At 38.6% G+C, this 20,758-nt stretch overlaps 1 long non-coding RNA gene across 3 annotated transcripts; it reads right to left on the minus strand.

Moving 5' to 3' along the window:
* Window positions 1-301: 301 nt before the first annotated feature.
* Window positions 302-17,082, minus strand: LOC127409860 (uncharacterized). 3 transcript variants are annotated; one of them, XR_007892048.1, is made up of 3 exons: window positions 16,291-17,082; window positions 1,017-1,317; window positions 302-867 (listed from the first exon to the last, which is right to left on the minus strand). It is a non-coding gene; the product is annotated as an uncharacterized LOC127409860 (long non-coding RNA). The 3 variants fall into 3 exon arrangements; XR_007892047.1 differs by lacking the exon at window positions 1,017-1,317 and adding an exon at window positions 11,630-11,930; XR_007892046.1 differs by adding an exon at window positions 11,630-11,930 and having other exon boundaries at window positions 302-1,017.
* Window positions 17,083-20,758: the final 3,676 nt, after the last annotated feature.

Raw genomic sequence — 20,758 nt, forward strand, 5'->3', positions numbered from 1 at the left:
TCTGGGGAACATAGGACCCTTTGTCATGTGTTCAGTATGTACCATATAAATCTGGGGAACATAGGACCCTTTGTCATGTGTTCATTATGTATCATATAAATCTGTGGAACATAGGACCCTTTGTCATGTGTTCAGTATGAACCATATAAATCTGTGGAACATAGAACCCTTTGTCATGTGTTCAGTATGTACCATATAAATCTGGGGAACATAGGACCCTTTGTCATGTGTTCAGTATGTACCATATAAATCTGGGGAACATAGGACCCTTTGTCATGTGTTCATTATGTATCATATAAATCTGTGGAACATAGGACCCTTTGTCATGTGTTCAGTATGAACGATATAAATCTGTGGAACATAGAACCCTTTGTCATGTGTTCAGTATGTACCATATAAATCTGGGGAACATAGGACCCTTTGTCATGTGTTCATTATGTATCATATAAATCTGTGGAACATAGGACCCTTTGTCATGTGTTCATTATGTATCATATAAATCTGTGGAACATAGGACCCTTTGTCATGTGTTCAGTATGTACCATATAAATCTGGGGAACATAGGACCCTTTGTCATGTGTTCAGTATGTACCATATAAATCTGTGGAACATAAGACCCCTTTTTCATGTGTTCAGTATGTACCATATAAATCTGTGGAACATAGGACCCTTTGTCGTGTTCAGTATGTACCGTATACATCTGGGGAACATAGGACCCTTTGTCATGTGTTCATTATGTGTCATATAAATCTGTGGAACATAGGACCCTTTGTCATGTGTTCAGTATGTACCATATAAATCTGGGGAACATAGGACCCTTTGTCATGTGTTCAGTATGTACCATATAAATCTGTGGAACATAGGACCCTTTGTCATGTGTTCAGTATGTACCATATAAATCTGGGGAACATAGGACCCTTTGTCATGTGTTCAGTATGTACCATATAAATCTGGGGAACATAGGACCCTTTGTCATGTGTTCAGTATGTACCATATAAATCTGGGGAACATAGGACCCTTTTTTATGTGTTCAGTATGTACCATATAAATCTGTGGAACATAGGACCCTTTGTCATGTGTTCAGTACGTACCATATACATCTGGGGAACATAGGACACTTTGTCATGTGTTCATTATGTATCATATAAATCTGGGGAACATAGGACCCTTTGTCATGTGTTCAGTATGTACCATATAAATCTGGGGAACATAGGACCCTTTGTCATGTGTTCAGTATGTACCATATAAATCTGGGGAACATAGGACCCTTTGTCATGTGTTCATTACGTACCATATAAATCTGGGGAACATAGGACCCTTTGTCATGTGTTCAGTATGTACCATATAAATCTGGGGAACATAGGACCCTTTTTTATGTGTTCAGTATGTACCATATAAATCTGTGGAACATAGGACCCTTTGTCATGTGTTCATTATGTATCATATAAATCTGGGGAACATAGGACCCTTTGTCATGAGTTCATTACGTACCATATAAATCTGGGGAACATAGGACCCTTTGTCATGAGTTCATTACGTACCATATAAATCTGGGGAACATAGGACCCTTTGTCATGAGTTCATTACGTACCATATAAATCTGGGGAATATAGGACCCTTTGTCATGTGTTCAGTATGTACCATATAAATCTGGGGAACATAGGACCCTTTGTCATGTGTTCAGTACGTACCATATAAATCTGGGGAACTTAGGACCCTTTGTCATACTTTCATTACATACCATATAAATCTGGGGAACATAGGACCCTTTGTCACGTGTTAAATTATGTACCATATAAATCTGTGGAACATAGGACCCTTTGTCATGTGTTCAGTATGTACCATATAAATCTGGGGAACATAGGACCCTTTGTCATGTGTTCAGTATGTACCATATAAATCTGTGGAACATAGGACCCTTTGTCATGTGTTCAGTATGTACCATATAAATCTGGGGAACATAGGACCCTTTGTCATGTGTTCATTATGTACCATATAAATCTGGGGAACATAGGACCCTTTGTCATGTGTTCAGTATGTACCATATACATCTGGGGAACATAGGACCCTTTGTCATGTGTTCAGTATGTACCATATACATCTGGGGAACATAGGACCCTTTGTCATGTGTTCAGTATGTACCATATAAATCTGGGGAACATAGGACCCTTTGTCATGTGTTCATTATGTACCATATAAATCTGGGGAATATAGGACCCTTTGTCATGTGTTCAGTATGTACCATATAAATCTGGGGAACATAGGACCCCTTTTTCATGTGTTCAGTATGTACCATATAAATCTGGGGAACATAGGACCCTTTGTCATGTGTTCAGTATGTATCATATAAATCTGTGGAACATAGGACCCTTTGTCATGTGTTCAGTATGTACCATATACATCTGGGGAACATAGGACCCTTTGTCATGTGTTCAGTATGTACCATATACATCTGGGGAACATAGGACCCTTTGTCATGTGTTCAGTATGTACCATATAAATCTGGGGAACATAGGACCCCTTTTTCATGTGTTCATTATGTATCATATAAATCTGTGGAACATAGGACCCTTTGTCATGTGTTCATTATGTATCATATAAATCTGTGGAACATAGGACCCTTTGTCATGTGTTCAGTATGTACCATATACATCTGGGGAACATAGGACCCTTTGTCATGTGTTCAGTATGTATCATATACATCTGGGGAACATAGGACCCTTTGTCATGTGTTTAGTATGTACCATATAAATCTGGGGAACATAGGACCCTTTGTCATGTGTTCAGTATGTACCATATAAATCTGGGGAACATAGGACCCCTTTTTCATGTGTTCAGTATGTACCATATAAATCTGGGGAACATAGGACCCTTTGTCATGTGTTCAGTATGTACCATATAAATCTGGGGAACATAGGACCCTTTGTCATGTGTTCATTATGTATCATATAAATCTGGGGAACTTAGGACCCTTTGTCATACGTTCATTACGTACCATATAAATCTGGGGAACATAGGACCCTTTGTCATGAGTTCATTACGTACCATATAAATCTGGGGAACATAGGACCCTTTGTCATGTGTTCATTACGTACCATATAAATCTGGGGAACATAGGACCCTTTGTCATGTGTTCAGTACGTACCATATAAATCTGGGGAACTTAGGACCCTTTGTCATGTGTTCAGTATGTACCATATAAATCTGGGGAACATAGGACCCTTTGTCATGTGTTCATTACATACCATATAAATCTGGGGAACATAGGACCCTTTGTCACGTGTTAAATTACGTACCATATAAATCTGTGGAAGATAGGACCCTTTGTCATGTGTTCAGTATGTACCATATAAATCTGGGGAACATAGGACCCTTTGTCATGTGTTCAGTATGTACCATATAAATCTGTGGAACATAGGACCCTTTGTCATGTGTTCAGTATGTACCATATAAATCTGGGGAACATAGGACCCTTTGTCATGTGTTCAGTATGTACCATATAAATCTGGGGAACATAGGACCCTTTGTCATGTGTTCAGTATGTACCATATAAATCTGGGGAACATAGGACCCTTTGTCATGTGTTCATTACGTACCATATAAATCTGGGGAACATAGGACCATTTGTCATGTGTTCAGTATGTACCATATAAATCTGGGGAACATAGGACCCTTTTTTATGTGTTCAGTATGTACCATATAAATCTGTGGAACATAGGACCCTTTGTCATGTGTTCATTATGTATCATATAAATCTGGGGAACATAGGACCCTTTGTCATGAGTTCATTACGTACCATATAAATCTGGGGAACATAGGACCCTTTGTCATGAGTTCATTACGTACCATATAAATATGGGGAACATAGGACCCTTTGTCATGTGTTCATTACGTACCATATAAATCTGGGGAACATAGGACCCTTTGTCATGTGTTCAGTATGTACCATATAAATCTGGGGAACATAGGACCCTTTGTCATGTGTTCAGTACGTACCATATAAATCTGGGGAACTTAGGACCCTTTGTCATACATTCATTACATACCATATAAATCTGGGGAACATAGGACCCTTTGTCACGTGTTAAATTACGTACCATATAAATCTGTGGAACATAGGACCCTTTGTCATGTGTTCAGTATGTACCATATAAATCTGGGGAACATAGGACCCTTTGTCATGTGTTCATTACGTACCATATAAATCTGGGGAACATAGGACCCTTTGTCATGTGTTCAGTATGTACCATATAAATCTGGGGAACATAGGACCCTTTGTCATGTGTTCAGTACGTACCATATAAATCTGGGGAACTTAGGACCCTTTGTCATACTTTCATTACATACCATATAAATCTGGGGAACATAGGACCCTTTGTCACGTGTTAAATTACGTACCATATAAATCTGTGGAACATAGGACCCTTTGTCATGTGTTCAGTATGTACCATATAAATCTGGGGAACATAGGACCCTTTGTCATGTGTTCATTACGTACCATATAAATCTGGGGAACATAGGACCCTTTGTCATGTGTTCAGTATGTACCATATAAATCTGTGGAACATAGGACCCCTTTTTCATGTGTTCAGTATGTACCATATAAATCTGGGGAACATAGGAACCTTTGTCATGTGTTCATTATGTATCATATAAATCTGGGGAACATAGGACCCTTTGTCATGTGTTCAGTATGTACCATATAAATCTGTGGAACATAGGACCCTTTGTCATGTGTTCAGTATGTACCATATAAATCTGGGGAACATAGGACCCTTTGTCATGTGTTCATTATGTACCATATAAATCTGGGGAACATAGGACCCTTTGTCATGTGTTCAGTATGTACCATATACATCTGGGGAACATAGGACCCTTTGTCATGTGTTCAGTATGTACCATATACATCTGGGGAACATAGGACCCTTTGTCATGTGTTCAGTATGTACCATATAAATCTGGGGAACATAGGACCCTTTGTCATGTGTTCATTATGTACCATATAAATCTGGGGAACATAGGACCCTTTGTCATGTGTTCATTATGTACCATATAAATCTGTGGAACATAGGACCCTTTGTCATGTGTTTAGTATATACCATATACATCTGGGGAACATAGGACCCTTTGTCATGTGTTCAGTATGTACCATATAAATCTGGGGAACATAGGACCCTTTGTCATGTGTTCATTACGTACCATATAAATCTGTGGAACATAGGACCCTTTGTCATGTGTTCATTATGTATCATATAAATCTGGGGAACTTAGGACCCTTTGTCATACGTTCATTACGTACCATATAAATCTGGGGAACATAGGACCCTTTGTCATGAGTTCATTACGTACCATATAAATCTGGGGAACATAGGACCCTTTGTCATGTGTTCATTACGTACCATATAAATCTGGGGAACATAGGACCCATTGTCATGTGTTCAGTACGTACCATATAAATCTGGGGAACTTAGGACCCTTTGTCATGTGTTCATTACATACCATATAAATGTGTGGAACATAGGACCCTTTGTCATGTGTTCAGTATGTACCATATAAATCTGGGGAACATAGGACCCTTTGTCATGTGTTCATTACGTACCATATAAATCTGGGGAACATAGGACCCTTTGTCATGTGTTCAGTATGTACCATATAAATCTGTGGAACATAGGACCCCTTTTTCATGTGTTCAGTATGTACCATATAAATCTGGGGAACATAGGAACCTTTGTCATGTGTTCATTATGTATCATATAAATCTGGGGAACATAGGACCCTTTGTCATGTGTTCAGTATGTACCATATACATCTGGGGAACATAGGACCCTTTGTCATGTGTTCAGTATGTACCATATACATCTGGGGAACATAGGACCCTTTGTCATGTGTTCAGTATGTACCATATAAATCTGGGGAACATAGGACCCTTTGTCATGTGTTCATTACGTACCATATAAATCTGGGGAACATAGGACCCTTTGTCATGTGTTCAGTATGTACCATATAAATCTGTGGAACATAGGACCCTTTGTCATGTGTTCAGTATGTACCATATAAATCTGGGGAACATAGGACCCTTTGTCATGTGTTCAGTATGTACCATATAAATCTGGGGAACATAGGACCCTTTGTCATGTGTTCAGTATGTACCATATAAATCTGGGGAACATAGGACCCTTTGTCATGTGTTCAGTATGTACCATATAAATCTGTGGAACATAGGACCCTTTGTCATGTGTTCAGTATGTACCATATAAATCTGGGGAACATAGGACCCTTTGTCATGTGTTCAGTATGTACCATATAAATCTGGGGAACATAGGACCCTTTGTCATGTGTTCATTATGTATCATATAAATCTGTGGAACATAGGACCCTTTGTCATGTGTTCATTATGTATCATATAAATCTGTGGAACATAGGACCCTTTGTCATGTGTTCAGTATGTACCATATAAATCTGGGGAACATAGGACCCTTTGTCATGTGTTCAGTATGTACCATATAAATCTGTGGAACATAGGACCCCTTTTTCATGTGTTCAGTATGTACCATATAAATCTGGGGAACATAGGACCCTTTGTCATGTGTTCAGTATGTACCATATAAATCTGTGGAACATAGGACCCTTTGTCATGTGTTCAGTATGTACCATATAAATCTGGGGAACATAGGACCCTTTGTCATGTGTTCATTATGTATCATATAAATCTGTGGAACATAGGACCCTTTGTCATGTGTTCAGTATGAACCATATAAATCTGGGGAACATAGGACCCTTTGTCATGTGTTCATTATGTACCATATAAATCTGTGGAACATAGGACCCTTTGTCATGTGTTCAGTATGAACCATATAAATCTGTGGAACATAGGACCCTTTGTCATGTGTTCATTATGTATCATATAAATCTGTGGAACATAGAACCCTTTGTCATGTGTTCAGTATGTACCATATAAATCTGGGGAACATAGGACCCTTTGTCATGTGTTCATTATGTATCATATAAATCTGTGGAACATAGGACCCTTTGTCATGTGTTCAGTATGTACCATATAAATCTGGGGAACATAGGACCCTTTGTCATGTGTTCAGTATGTACCATATAAATCTGTGGAACATAGGACCCCTTTTTCATGTGTTCAGTATGTACCATATAAATCTGTGGAACATAGGACCCTTTGTCATGTGTTCAGTATGTACCATATACATCTGGGGAACATAGGACCCTTTGTCATGTGTTCATTATGTATCATATAAATCTGGGGAACATAGGACCCTTTGTCATGTGTTCAGTATGTACCATATAAATCTGGGGAACATAGGACCCTTTGTCATGTGTTCAGTATGTACCATATAAATCTGGGGAACATAGGACCCTTTGTCATGTGTTCAGTATGTACCATATAAATCTGGGGAACATAGGACCCTTTGTCATGTGTTCAGTATGTACCATATAAATCTGGGGAACATAGGACCCTTTGTCATGTGTTCAGTATGTACCATATAAATCTGGGGAACATAGGACCCTTTGTCATGTGTTCATTATGTATCATATAAATCTGGGGAACTTAGGACCCTTTGTCATACGTTCATTACGTACCATATAAATCTGGGGAACATAGGACCCTTTGTCATGAGTTCATTACGTACCATATAAATATGGGGAACATAGGACCCTTTGTCATGTGTTCATTACGTACCATATAAATCTGGGGAACATAGGACCCTTTGTCATGTGTTCAGTATGTACCATATAAATCTGGGGAACATAGGACCCTTTGTCATGTGTTCAGTACGTACCATATAAATCTGGGGAACTTAGGACCCTTTGTCATACATTCATTACATACCATATAAATGTGTGGAACATAGGACCCTTTGTCATGTGTTCAGTATGTACCATATAAATCTGGGGAACATAGGACCCTTTGTCATGTGTTCAGTATGTACCATATAAATCTGGGGAACATAGGACCCTTTGTCATGTGTTCATTACGTACCATATAAATCTGGGGAACATAGGACCCTTTGTCATGTGTTCAGTATGTACCATATAAATCTGTGGAACATAGGACCCCTTTTTCATGTGTTCAGTATGTACCATATAAATCTGGGGAACATAGGACCCTTTGTCATGTGTTCAGTATGTACCATAAAAATCTGGGGAACATAGGACCCCTTTGTCATGTGTTCAGTATGTACCATATAAATCTGGGGAACATAGGACCCTTTGTCATGTGTTCAGTATGTACCATATAAATCTGGGGAACATAGGACCCTTTGTCATGTGTTCAGTATGTACCATATAAATCTGGGGAACATAGGACCCTTTGTCATGTGTTCAGTATGTACCATATAAATCTGGGGAACATAGGACCCTTTGTCATGTGTTCATTATGTACCATATAAATCTGGGGAACATAGGACCCTTTGTCATGTGTTCAGTATGTACCATATAAATCTGGGGAACATAGGACCCTTTGTCATGTGTTCAGTATGTACCATATAAATCTGGGGAACATAGGACCCTTTGTCATGTGTTCAGTATGTACCATATAAATCTGGGGAACATAGGACCCTTTGTCATGTGTTCAGTATGTACCATATAAATCTGGGGAACATAGGACCCTTTGTCATGTGTTCAGTATGTACCATATAAATCTGGGGAACATAGGACCCTTTGTCATGTGTTCATTATGTACCATATAAATCTGTGGAACATAGGACCCTTTGTCATGTGTTCAGTATGTACCATATAAATCTGGGGAACATAGGACCCTTTGTCATGTGTTCAGTATGTACCATATAAATCTGGGGAACATAGGACCCTTTGTCATGTGTTCAGTATGTACCATATAAATCTGTGGAACATAGGACCCTTTGTCATGTGTTCAGTATGTACCATATAAATCTGGGGAACATAGGACCCTTTGTCATGTGTTCATTATGTATCATATAAATCTGGGGAACATAGGACCCTTTGTCATGTGTTCAGTATGTACCATATAAATCTGTGGAACATAGGACCCTTTGTCATGTGTTCAGTATGTACCATATAAATCTGGGGAACATAGGACCCTTTGTCATGTGTTCAGTATGTACCATATAAATCTGTGGAACATAGGACCCTTTGTCATGTGTTCAGTATGTACCATATAAATCTGGGGAACATAGGACCCTTTGTCATGTGTTCAGTATGTACCATATAAATCTGGGGAACATAGGACCCTTTGTCATGTGTTCAGTATGTACCATATAAATCTGGGGAACATAGGACCCTTTGTCATGTGTTCAGTATGTACCATATAAATCTGGGGAACATAGGACCCTTTGTCATGTGTTCAGTATGTACCATATAAATCTGGGGAACATAGGACCCTTTGTCATGTGTTCATTATGTATCATATAAATCTGTGGAACATAGGACCCTTTGTCATGTGTTCAGTATGTACCATATAAATCTGGGGAACATAGGACCCTTTGTCATGTGTTCAGTATGTACCATATAAATCTGGGGAACATAGGACCCCTTTGTCATGTGTTCAGTATGTACCATATAAATCTGTGGAACATAGGACCCTTTGTCATGTGTTCAGTATGTACCATATAAATCTGGGGAACATAGGACCCTTTGTCATGTGTTCATTATGTATCATATAAATCTGTGGAACATAGGACCCTTTGTCATGTGTTCAGTATGTACCATATAAATCTGGGGAACATAGGACCCTTTGTCATGTGTTCAGTATGTACCATATAAATCTGGGGAACATAGGACCCTTTGTCATGTGTTCAGTATGTACCATATAAATCTGGGGAACATAGGACCCTTTGTCATGTGTTCAGTATGTACCATATAAATCTGGGGAACATAGGACCCTTTGTCATGTGTTCATTACGTACCATATAAATCTGGGGAACATAGGACCCTTTGTCATGTGTTCAGTATGTACCATATAAATCTGGGGAACATAGGACCCTTTGTCATGTGTTCAGTACGTACCATATAAATCTGGGGAACATAGGACCCTTTGTCATGTGTTCATTATGTACCATATAAATCTGGGGAACATAGGACCCTTTGTCATGTGTTCAGTATGTACCATATAAATCTGGGGAACATAGGACCCTTTGTCATGTGTTCAGTATGTACCATATAAATCTGGGGAACATAGGACCCTTTGTCATGTGTTCATTACGTACCATATAAATCTGGGGAACATAGGACCCTTTGTCATGTGTTCATTATGTACCATATAAATCTGGGGAACATAGGACCCTTTGTCATGTGTTCATTACGTACCATATAAATCTGGGGAACATAGGACCCTTTGTCATGTGTTCATTACGTACCATATAAATCTGGGGAACATAGGACCCTTTGTCATGTGTTCATTACGTACCATATAAATCTGGGGAACATAGGACCCTTTGTCATGTGTTCAGTATGTACCATATAAATCTGGGGAACATAGGACCCTTTGTCATGTGTTCATTATGTACCATATAAATCTGGGGAACATAGGACCCTTTGTCATGTGTTCAGTATGTACCATATAAATCTGGGGAACATAGGACCCTTTGTCATGTGTTCATTATGTACCATATAAATCTGGGGAACATAGGACCCTTTGTCATGTGTTCAGTATGTACCATATACATCTGGGGAACATAGGACCCTTTGTCATGTGTTCAGTATGTACCATATACATCTGGGGAACATAGGACCCTTTGTCATGTGTTCAGTATGTATCATATAAATCTGTGGAACATAGGACCCTTTGTCATGTGTTCAGTATGAACAATATAAATCTGGGGAACATAGGACCCTTTGTCATGTGTTCAGTATGAACCATATAAATCTGTGGAACATAGAACCCTTTGTCATGTGTTCAGTATGTACCATATAAATCTGGGGAACATAGGACCCTTTGTCATGTGTTCAGTATGTACCATATAAATCTGGGGAACATAGGACCCTTTGTCATGTGTTCATTATGTATCATATAAATCTGTGGAACATAGGACCCTTTGTCATGTGTTCAGTATGAACGATATAAATCTGTGGAACATAGAACCCTTTGTCATGTGTTCAGTATGTACCATATAAATCTGGGGAACATAGGACCCTTTGTCATGTGTTCATTATGTATCATATAAATCTGTGGAACATAGGACCCTTTGTCATGTGTTCATTATGTATCATATAAATCTGTGGAACATAGGACCCTTTGTCATGTGTTCAGTATGTACCATATAAATCTGGGGAACATAGGACCCTTTGTCATGTGTTCAGTATGAACCATATAAATCTGTGGAACATAAGACCCCTTTTTCATGTGTTCAGTATGTACCATATAAATCTGTGGAACATAGGACCCTTTGTCGTGTTCAGTATGTACCGTATACATCTGGGGAACATAGGACCATTTGTCATGTGTTCATTATGTATCATATAAATCTGTGGAACATAGGACCCTTTGTCATGTGTTCAGTATGTACCATATAAATCTGGGGAACATAGGACCCTTTGTCATGTGTTCAGTATGTACCATATAAATCTGGGGAACATAGGACCCTTTGTCATGTGTTCAGTATGTACCATATAAATCTGGGGAACATAGGACCCTTTTTTATGTGTTCAGTATGTACCATATAAATCTGTGGAACATAGGACCCTTTGTCATGTGTTCAGTACGTACCATATACATCTGGGGAACATAGGACACTTTGTCATGTGTTCATTATGTATCATATAAATCTGGGGAACATAGGACCCTTTGTCATGTGTTCAGTATGTACCATATAAATCTGGGGAACATAGGACCCTTTGTCATGTGTTCAGTATGTACCATATAAATCTGGGGAACATAGGACCCTTTGTCATGTGTTCATTACGTACCATATAAATCTGGGGAACATAGGACCCTTTGTCATGTGTTCAGTATGTACCATATAAATCTGGGGAACATAGGACCCTTTTTTATGTGTTCAGTATGTACCATATAAATCTGTGGAACATAGGACCCTTTGTCATGTGTTCATTATGTATCATATAAATCTGGGGAACATAGGACCCTTTGTCATGAGTTCATTACGTACCATATAAATCTGGGGAACATAGGACCCTTTGTCATGAGTTCATTACGTACCATATAAATCTGGGGAACATAGGACCCTTTGTCATGAGTTCATTACGTACCATATAAATCTGGGGAATATAGGACCCTTTGTCATGTGTTCAGTATGTACCATATAAATCTGGGGAACATAGGACCCTTTGTCATGTGTTCAGTACGTACCATATAAATCTGGGGAACTTAGGACCCTTTGTCATACTTTCATTACATACCATATAAATCTGGGGAACATAGGACCCTTTGTCACGTGTTAAATTACGTACCATATAAATCTGTGGAACATAGGACCCTTTGTCATGTGTTCAGTATGTACCATATAAATCTGGGGAACATAGGACCCTTTGTCATGTGTTCATTACGTACCATATAAATCTGGGGAACATAGGACCCTTTGTCATGTGTTCAGTATGTACCATATAAATCTGGGGAACATAGGACCCTTTGTCATGTGTTCAGTATGTACCATATAAATCTGGGGAACATAGGACCCTTTGTCATGTGTTCAGTATGTACCATATAAATCTGTGGAACATAGGACCCTTTGTCATGTGTTCAGTATGTACCATATAAATCTGGGGAACATAGGACCCTTTGTCATGTGTTCATTATGTACCATATAAATCTGGGGAACATAGGACCCTTTGTCATGTGTTCAGTATGTACCATATACATCTGGGGAACATAGGACCCTTTGTCATGTGTTCAGTATGTACCATATACATCTGGGGAACATAGGACCCTTTGTCATGTGTTCAGTATGTACCATATAAATCTGGGGAACATAGGACCCTTTGTCATGTGTTCATTATGTACCATATAAATCTGGGGAATATAGGACCCTTTGTCATGTGTTCAGTATGTACCATATAAATCTGGGGAACATAGGACCCCTTTTTCATGTGTTCAGTATGTACCATATAAATCTGGGGAACATAGGACCCTTTGTCATGTGTTCATTATGTATCATATAAATCTGTGGAACATAGGACCCTTTGTCATGTGTTCAGTATGTACCATATACATCTGGGGAACATAGGACCCTTTGTCATGTGTTCAGTATGTATCATATACATCTGGGGAACATAGGACCCTTTGTCATGTGTTTAGTATGTACCATATAAATCTGGGGAACATAGGACCCTTTGTCATGTGTTCAGTATGTACCATATAAATCTGGGGAACATAGGACCCCTTTTTCATGTTTTCAGTATGTACCATATAAATCTGGGGAACATAGGACCCTTTGTCATGTGTTCAGTATGTACCATATAAATCTGGGGATCATAGGACCCTTTGTCATTTGTTCATTATGTATCATATAAATCTGGGGAACTTAGGACCCTTTGTCATACGTTCATTACGTACCATATAAATCTGGGGAACATAGGACCCTTTGTCATGAGTTCATTACGTACCATATAAATCTGGGGAACATAGGACCCTTTGTCATGTGTTCATTACGTACCATATAAATCTGGGGAACATAGGACCCTTTGTCATGTGTTCAGTACGTACCATATAAATCTGGGGAACTTAGGACCCTTTGTCATACATTCATTACATACCATATAAATCTTGGGAACATAGGACCCTTTGTCACGTGTTAAATTACGTACCATATAAATCTGTGGAACATAGGACCCTTTGTCATGTGTTCAGTATGTACCATATAAATCTGGGGAACATAGGAACCTTTGTCATGTGTTCATTATGTATCATATAAATCTGGGGAACATAGGACCCTTTGTCATGTGTTCAGTATGTACCATATAAATCTGTGGAACATAGGACCCTTTGTCATGTGTTCAGTATGTACCATATAAATCTGGGGAACATAGGACCCTTTGTCATGTGTTCATTATGTACCATATAAATCTGGGGAACATAGGACCCTTTGTCATGTGTTCAGTATGTACCATATAAATCTGGGGAACATAGGACCCTTTGTCATGTGTTCAGTATGTACCATATACATCTGGGGAACATAGGACCCTTTGTCATGTGTTCAGTATGTACCATATAAATCTGGGGAACATAGGACCCTTTGTCATGTGTTCAGTATGTACCATATAAATCTGGGGAACATAGGAACCTTTGTCATGTGTTCATTATGTATCATATAAATCTGGGGAACATAGGACCCTTTGTCATGTGTTCAGTATGTACCATATAAATCTGTGGAACATAGGACCCTTTGTCATTTGTTCAGTATGTACCATATAAATCTGGGGAACATAGGACCCTTTGTCATGTGTTCATTATGTACCATATAAATCTGGGGAACATAGGACCCTTTGTCATGTGTTCAGTATGTACCATATACATCTGGGGAACATAGGACCCTTTGTCATGTGTTCAGTATGTACCATATACATCTGGGGAACATAGGACCCTTTGTCATGTGTTCAGTATGTACCATATAAATCTGGGGAACATAGGACCCTTTGTCATGTGTTCATTATGTACCATATAAATCTGGGGAATATAGGACCCTTTGTCATGTGTTCAGTATGTACCATATAAATCTGGGGAACATAGGACCCCTTTGTCATGTGTTCAGTATGTACCATATAAATCTGGGGAACATAGGACCCTTTGTCATGTGTTCAGTATGTATCATATAAATCTGTGGAACATAGGACCCTTTGTCATGTGTTCAGTATGTACCATATACATCTGGGGAACATAGGACCCTTTGTCATGTGTTCAGTATGTACCATATACATCTGGGGAACATAGGACCCTTTGTCATGTGTTCAGTATGTACCATATAAATCTGGGGAACATAGGATCCCTTTTTCATGTGTTCATTATGTATCATATAAATCTGTGGAACATAGGACCCTTTGTCATGTGTTCATTATGTATCATATAAATCTGTGGAACATAGGACCCTTTGTCATGTGTTCAGTATGTACCATATACATCTGGGGAACATAGGACCCTTTGTCATGTGTTCAGTATGTATCATATACATCTGGGGAACATAGGACCCTTTGTCATGTGTTTAGTATGTACCATATAAATCTGGGGAACATAGGACCCTTTGTCATGTGTTCAGTATGTACCATATAAATCTGGGGAACATAGGACCCCTTTTTCATGTGTTCAGTATGTACCATATAAATCTGGGGAACATAGGACCCTTTGTCATGTGTTCAGTATGTACCATATAAATCTGGGGAACATAGGACCCTTTGTCATGTGTTCATTATGTATCATATAAATCTGGGGAACTTAGGACCCTTTGTCATACGTTCATTACGTACCATATAAATCTGGGGAACATAGGACCCTTTGTCATGAGTTCATTACGTACCATATAAATCTGGGGAACATAGGACCCTTTGTCATGTGTTCATTACGTACCATATAAATCTGGGGAACTTAGGACCCTTTGTCATACATTCATTACATACCATATAAATCTGGGGAACATAGGACCCTTTGTCACGTGTTAAATTACGTACCATATAAATCTGTGGAAGATAGGACCCTTTGTCATGTGTTCAGTATGTACCATATAAATCTGGGGAACATAGGACCCTTTGTCATGTGTTCATTACGTACCATATAAATCTGGGGAACATAGGACCCTTTGTCATGTGTTCAGTATGTACCATATAAATCTGGGGAACATAGGACCCTTTGTCATGTGTTCATTATGTATCATATAAATCTGTGGAACATAGGACCCTTTGTCACGTGTTAAATTACGTACCATATAAATCTGTGGAACATAGGACCCTTTGTCATGTGTTCAGTATGTACCATATAAATCTGGGGAACATAGGACCCTTTGTCATGTGTTCATTACGTACCATATAAATCTGGGGAACATAGGACCCTTTGTCATGTGTTCAGTATGTACCATATAAATCTGGGGAACATAGGACCCTTTGTCATGTGTTCATTATGTATCATATAAATCTGGGGAACATAGGACCCTTTGTCATGTGTTCAGTATGTACCATATAAATCTGGGGAACATAGGACCCTTTGTCATGTGTTCATTACGTACCATATAAATCTGGGGAACATAGGACCCTTTGTCATGTGTTCAGTATGTACCATATAAATCTGTGGAACATATGACCCCTTTTTCATGTTTTCAGTATGTACCATATAAATCTGGGGAACATAGGAACCTTTGTCATGTGTTCAGTATGTACCATATAAATCTGTGGAACATAGGACCCCTTTTTCATGTGTTCAGTATGTACCATATAAATCTGGGGAACATAGGAACCTTTGTCATGTGTTCATTATGTATCATATAAATCTGGGGAACATAGGACCCTTTGTCATGTGTTCAGTATGTACCATATAAATCTGTGGAACATAGGACCCTTTGTCATGTGTTCAGTATGTACCATATAAATCTGGGGAACATAGGACCCTTTGTCATGTGTTCATTATGTACCATATAAATCTGGGGAACATAGGACCCTTTGTCATGTGTTCAGTATGTACCATATACATCTGGGGAACATAGGACCCTTTGTCATGTGTTCAGTATGTACCATATACATCTGGGGAACATAGGACCCTTTGTCATGTGTTCAGTATGTACCATATAAATCTGGGGAACATAGGACCCTTTGTCATGTGTTCATTATGTACCATATAAATCTGGGGAATATAGGACCCTTTGTCATGTGTTCAGTATGTACCATATAAATCTGGGGAACATAGGACCCCTTTTTCATGTGTTCAGTATGTACCATATAAATCTGGGGAACATAGGACCCTTTGTCATGTGTTCAGTATGTATCATATAAATCTGTGGAACATAGGACCCTTTGTCATGTGTTCAGTATGTACCATATACATCTGGGGAACATAGGACCCTTTGTCATGTGTTCAGTATGTACCATATACATCTGGGGAACATAGGACCCTTTGTCATGTGTTCAGTATGTACCATATAAATCTGGGGAACATAGGACCCCTTTTTCATGTGTTCATTATGTACCATATAAATCTGGGGAACATAGGACCCTTTGTCATGTGTTCATTATGTACCATATAAATCTGGGGAGTATAGGACCCTTTGTCATGTGTTCAGTATGTACCATATAAATCTGGGGAACATAGGACCCCTTTTTCATGTGTTCAGTATGTACCATATAAATCTGGGGAACATAGGACCCTTTGTCATGTGTTCAGTATGTATCATATAAATCTGTGGAACATAGGACCCTTTGTCATGTGTTCAGTATGTACCATATACATCTGGGGAACATAGGACCCTTTGTCATGTGTTCAGTATGTACCATATACATCTGGGGAACATAGGACCCTTTGTCATGTGTTCAGTATGTACCATATAAATCTGGGGAACATAGGACCCCTTTTTCATGTGTTCATTATGTATCATATAAATCTGTGGAACATAGGACCCTTTGTCATGTGTTCATTATGTATCATATAAATCTGTGGAACATAGGACCCTTTGTCATGTGTTCAGTATGTACCATATACATCTGGGGAACATAGGACCCTTTGTCATGTGTTCAGTATGTACCATATACATCTGGGGAACATAGGACCCTTTGTCATGTGTTTAGTATGTACCATATAAATCTGGGGAACATAGGACCCTTTGTCATGTGTTCAGTATGTACCATATAAATCTGGGGAACATAGGACCCCTTTTTCATGTGTTCAGTATGTACCATATAAATCTGGGGAACATAGGACCCTTCGTCATGTGTTCAGTATGTACCATATAAATCTGGGGAACATAGGACCCTTTGTCATGTGTTCATTATGTATCATATAAATCTGGGGAACTTAGGACCCTTTGTCATACGTTCATTACGTACCATATAAATCTGGGGAACATAGGACCCTTTGTCATGAGTTCATTACGTACCATATAAATCTGGGGAACATAGGACCCTTTGTCATGTGTTCATTACGTACCATATAAATCTGGGGAACATAGGACCCTTTGTCATGTGTTCAGTACGTACCATATAAATCTGGGGAACTTAGGACCCTTTGTCATACATTCATTACATACCATATAAATCTGGGGAACATAGGACCCTTTGTCACGTGTTAAATTACGTACCATATAAATCTGTGGAACATAGGACCCTTTGTCATGTGTTCAGTATGTACCATATAAATCTGGGGAACATAGGACCCTTTGTCATGTGTTCATTACGTACCATATAAATCTGGGGAACATAGGACCCTTTGTCATGTGTTCAGTATGTACCATATAAATCTGGGGAACATAGGACCCTTTGTCATGTGTTCATTATGTATCATATAAATCTGTGGAACATAGGACCCTTTGTCACGTGTTAAATTACGTACCATATAAATCTGTGGAACATAGGACCCTTTGTCATGTGTTCAGTATGTACCATATAAATCTGGGGAACATAGGACCCTTTGTCATGTGTTCATTACGTACCATATAAATCTGGGGAACATAGGACCCTTTGTCATGTGTTCAGTATGTACCATATAAATCTGTGGAACATAGGACCCCTTTTTCATGTTTTCAGTATGTACCATATAAATCTGGGGAACATAGGAACCTTTGTCATGTGTTCATTATGTATCATATAAATCTGGGGAACATAGGACCCTTTGTCATGTGTTCAGTATGTACCATATACATCTGGGGAACATAGGACCCTTTGTCATGTGTTCAGTATGTACCATATACATCTGGGGAACATAGGACCCTTTGTCATGTGTTCAGTATGTACCATATAAATCTGGGGAACATAGGACCCTTTGTCATGTGTTCAGTATGTACCATATAAATCTGGGGAACATAGGACCCCTTTTTCATGTGTTCAGTATGTACCATATAAATCTGTGGAACATAGGACCCTTTGTCGTGTTCAGTATGTACCGTATAAATCTGGGGAACATAGGACCCTTTGTCGTGTTCAGTATGTACCATATACATCTGGGGAACATAGGACCCTTTGTCATGTGTTCAGTATGTACCATATAAATCTGGGGAACATAGGACCCTTTTTTATGTGTTCAGTATGTACCATATAAATCTGGGGAACATAGGACCCTTTGTCATGTGTTCAGTATGTACCATATAAATCTGTGGAACATAGGACCATTTGTCATGTGTTCATTACGTACCATATAAATCTGGGGAACATAGGACCCTGGGAACATAGATATGCTCCCATTTTTCCCCATAGTGAGGGACTGAATTTCCCTGCAGGAGTATGATAGCCAAGTCATTACACTGCTATACTGCCATCTGCAGTACAAGTCACTTATTTTCCGTGTAATTTTTTTTTTCTTTTTTTGTATCATGTTTGATACATTAGGCTTTAAAGGTCATTATCCTCCTGAGACCCTGCAATTCATGTTTGTATAGGACTTTTGTTATTTATGTTTTGCTTAGCCCATGCCATGTAGTAAATCTTGTTGAATCTTAAAGGAATGGTTCACCCAAAAGTTACAATTCTCTCATTATTTACTCACCCTCATGCCACCCCAGATGTGTATGATTTTCTTTCTTCTGCTGAACACAAATTAAGATTCTTAGAAGAATATTTCAGCTCCGTAGGTCCACACAATGCAAGTGAATGGTGGCCAGAACTTTGAAGCTCCAAATATCACATAAAGGCAGCATAAAAGTAATCCATACGACTTCAGTGGTTAAATCCATATCTTCAGAAGTGACATAATAGGTGTGGGTGAGTAACAGATCAATATTTATGTCCTTTTTTTATACAATAAATTTCCACTTTCAGTTTCACATTCTTTATATTTTGAAACTGAAATAGGACATTTATTGTAAAAGTTAAGTGTCCTGCTGTGGGCATGAATGGAATGAAATGATGATTGAGAATTATCCCTCAAAAGCCAGTTGTATCATATTTAATACATGCATTTCATCGTAACTTTTCGATAAAATAATTTAAACAAATTTAAGTAAACACAAGTGTAAGCAAAAGTGTAAGCATGAAAAAAGGAAGCCAGAAGAATACAGATCAAATGTATTTTGTGTTATTATCAAGTTTCAGATTCACAACACATGAATTACACTTGTGAAAAACATTGAAATACTGCAAATCTTTTATACACTGATCAGCCACAACATTAAAACCACCTGCCTAATATTGTGTAGATCCCCCTCGTGCCACCAAAACAGCGCCAAACCGCATCTCAACTATTCTTCTCACCACAATTGTACAGATTGATTATTTGGATGTTTTTTTTGTTTTTTGCACCATTCTGAGTAAATTCTAGAGACTGGTGTGTGTGAAAATCCCAGGAGATCAGCAGTTACAGGAATACTCAAACCAGCCCATCTGACACCAACAATCATGCCACAGTCGAAATCAAATTTTTCCCCATTCTGATGATTGATGTGAACATTAACTGAAGCTCCTGACCCGTATCTGAATGATTTTATGCATTGCACTGCTGCCACACGATTGGCTGATTCGATAATCGCATGGATGATTGTTGGTCAAGGATGAGATCCAAGCACATGACTTTCACTGAATAATATGTCTTTAATTAAATTAAATTAACTAATTTAAAGTTTAGTGAAATTAAGGTGATGTGTGATTCATGAAAGGAAAACAGGTAAAGAAAAACAGGAATAAAGAA

Source organism: Myxocyprinus asiaticus, chromosome 19 (assembly GCF_019703515.2).
Source record: "Myxocyprinus asiaticus isolate MX2 ecotype Aquarium Trade chromosome 19, UBuf_Myxa_2, whole genome shotgun sequence".
Classification (NCBI taxonomy): Eukaryota; Metazoa; Chordata; class Actinopteri; order Cypriniformes; family Catostomidae; genus Myxocyprinus; species Myxocyprinus asiaticus.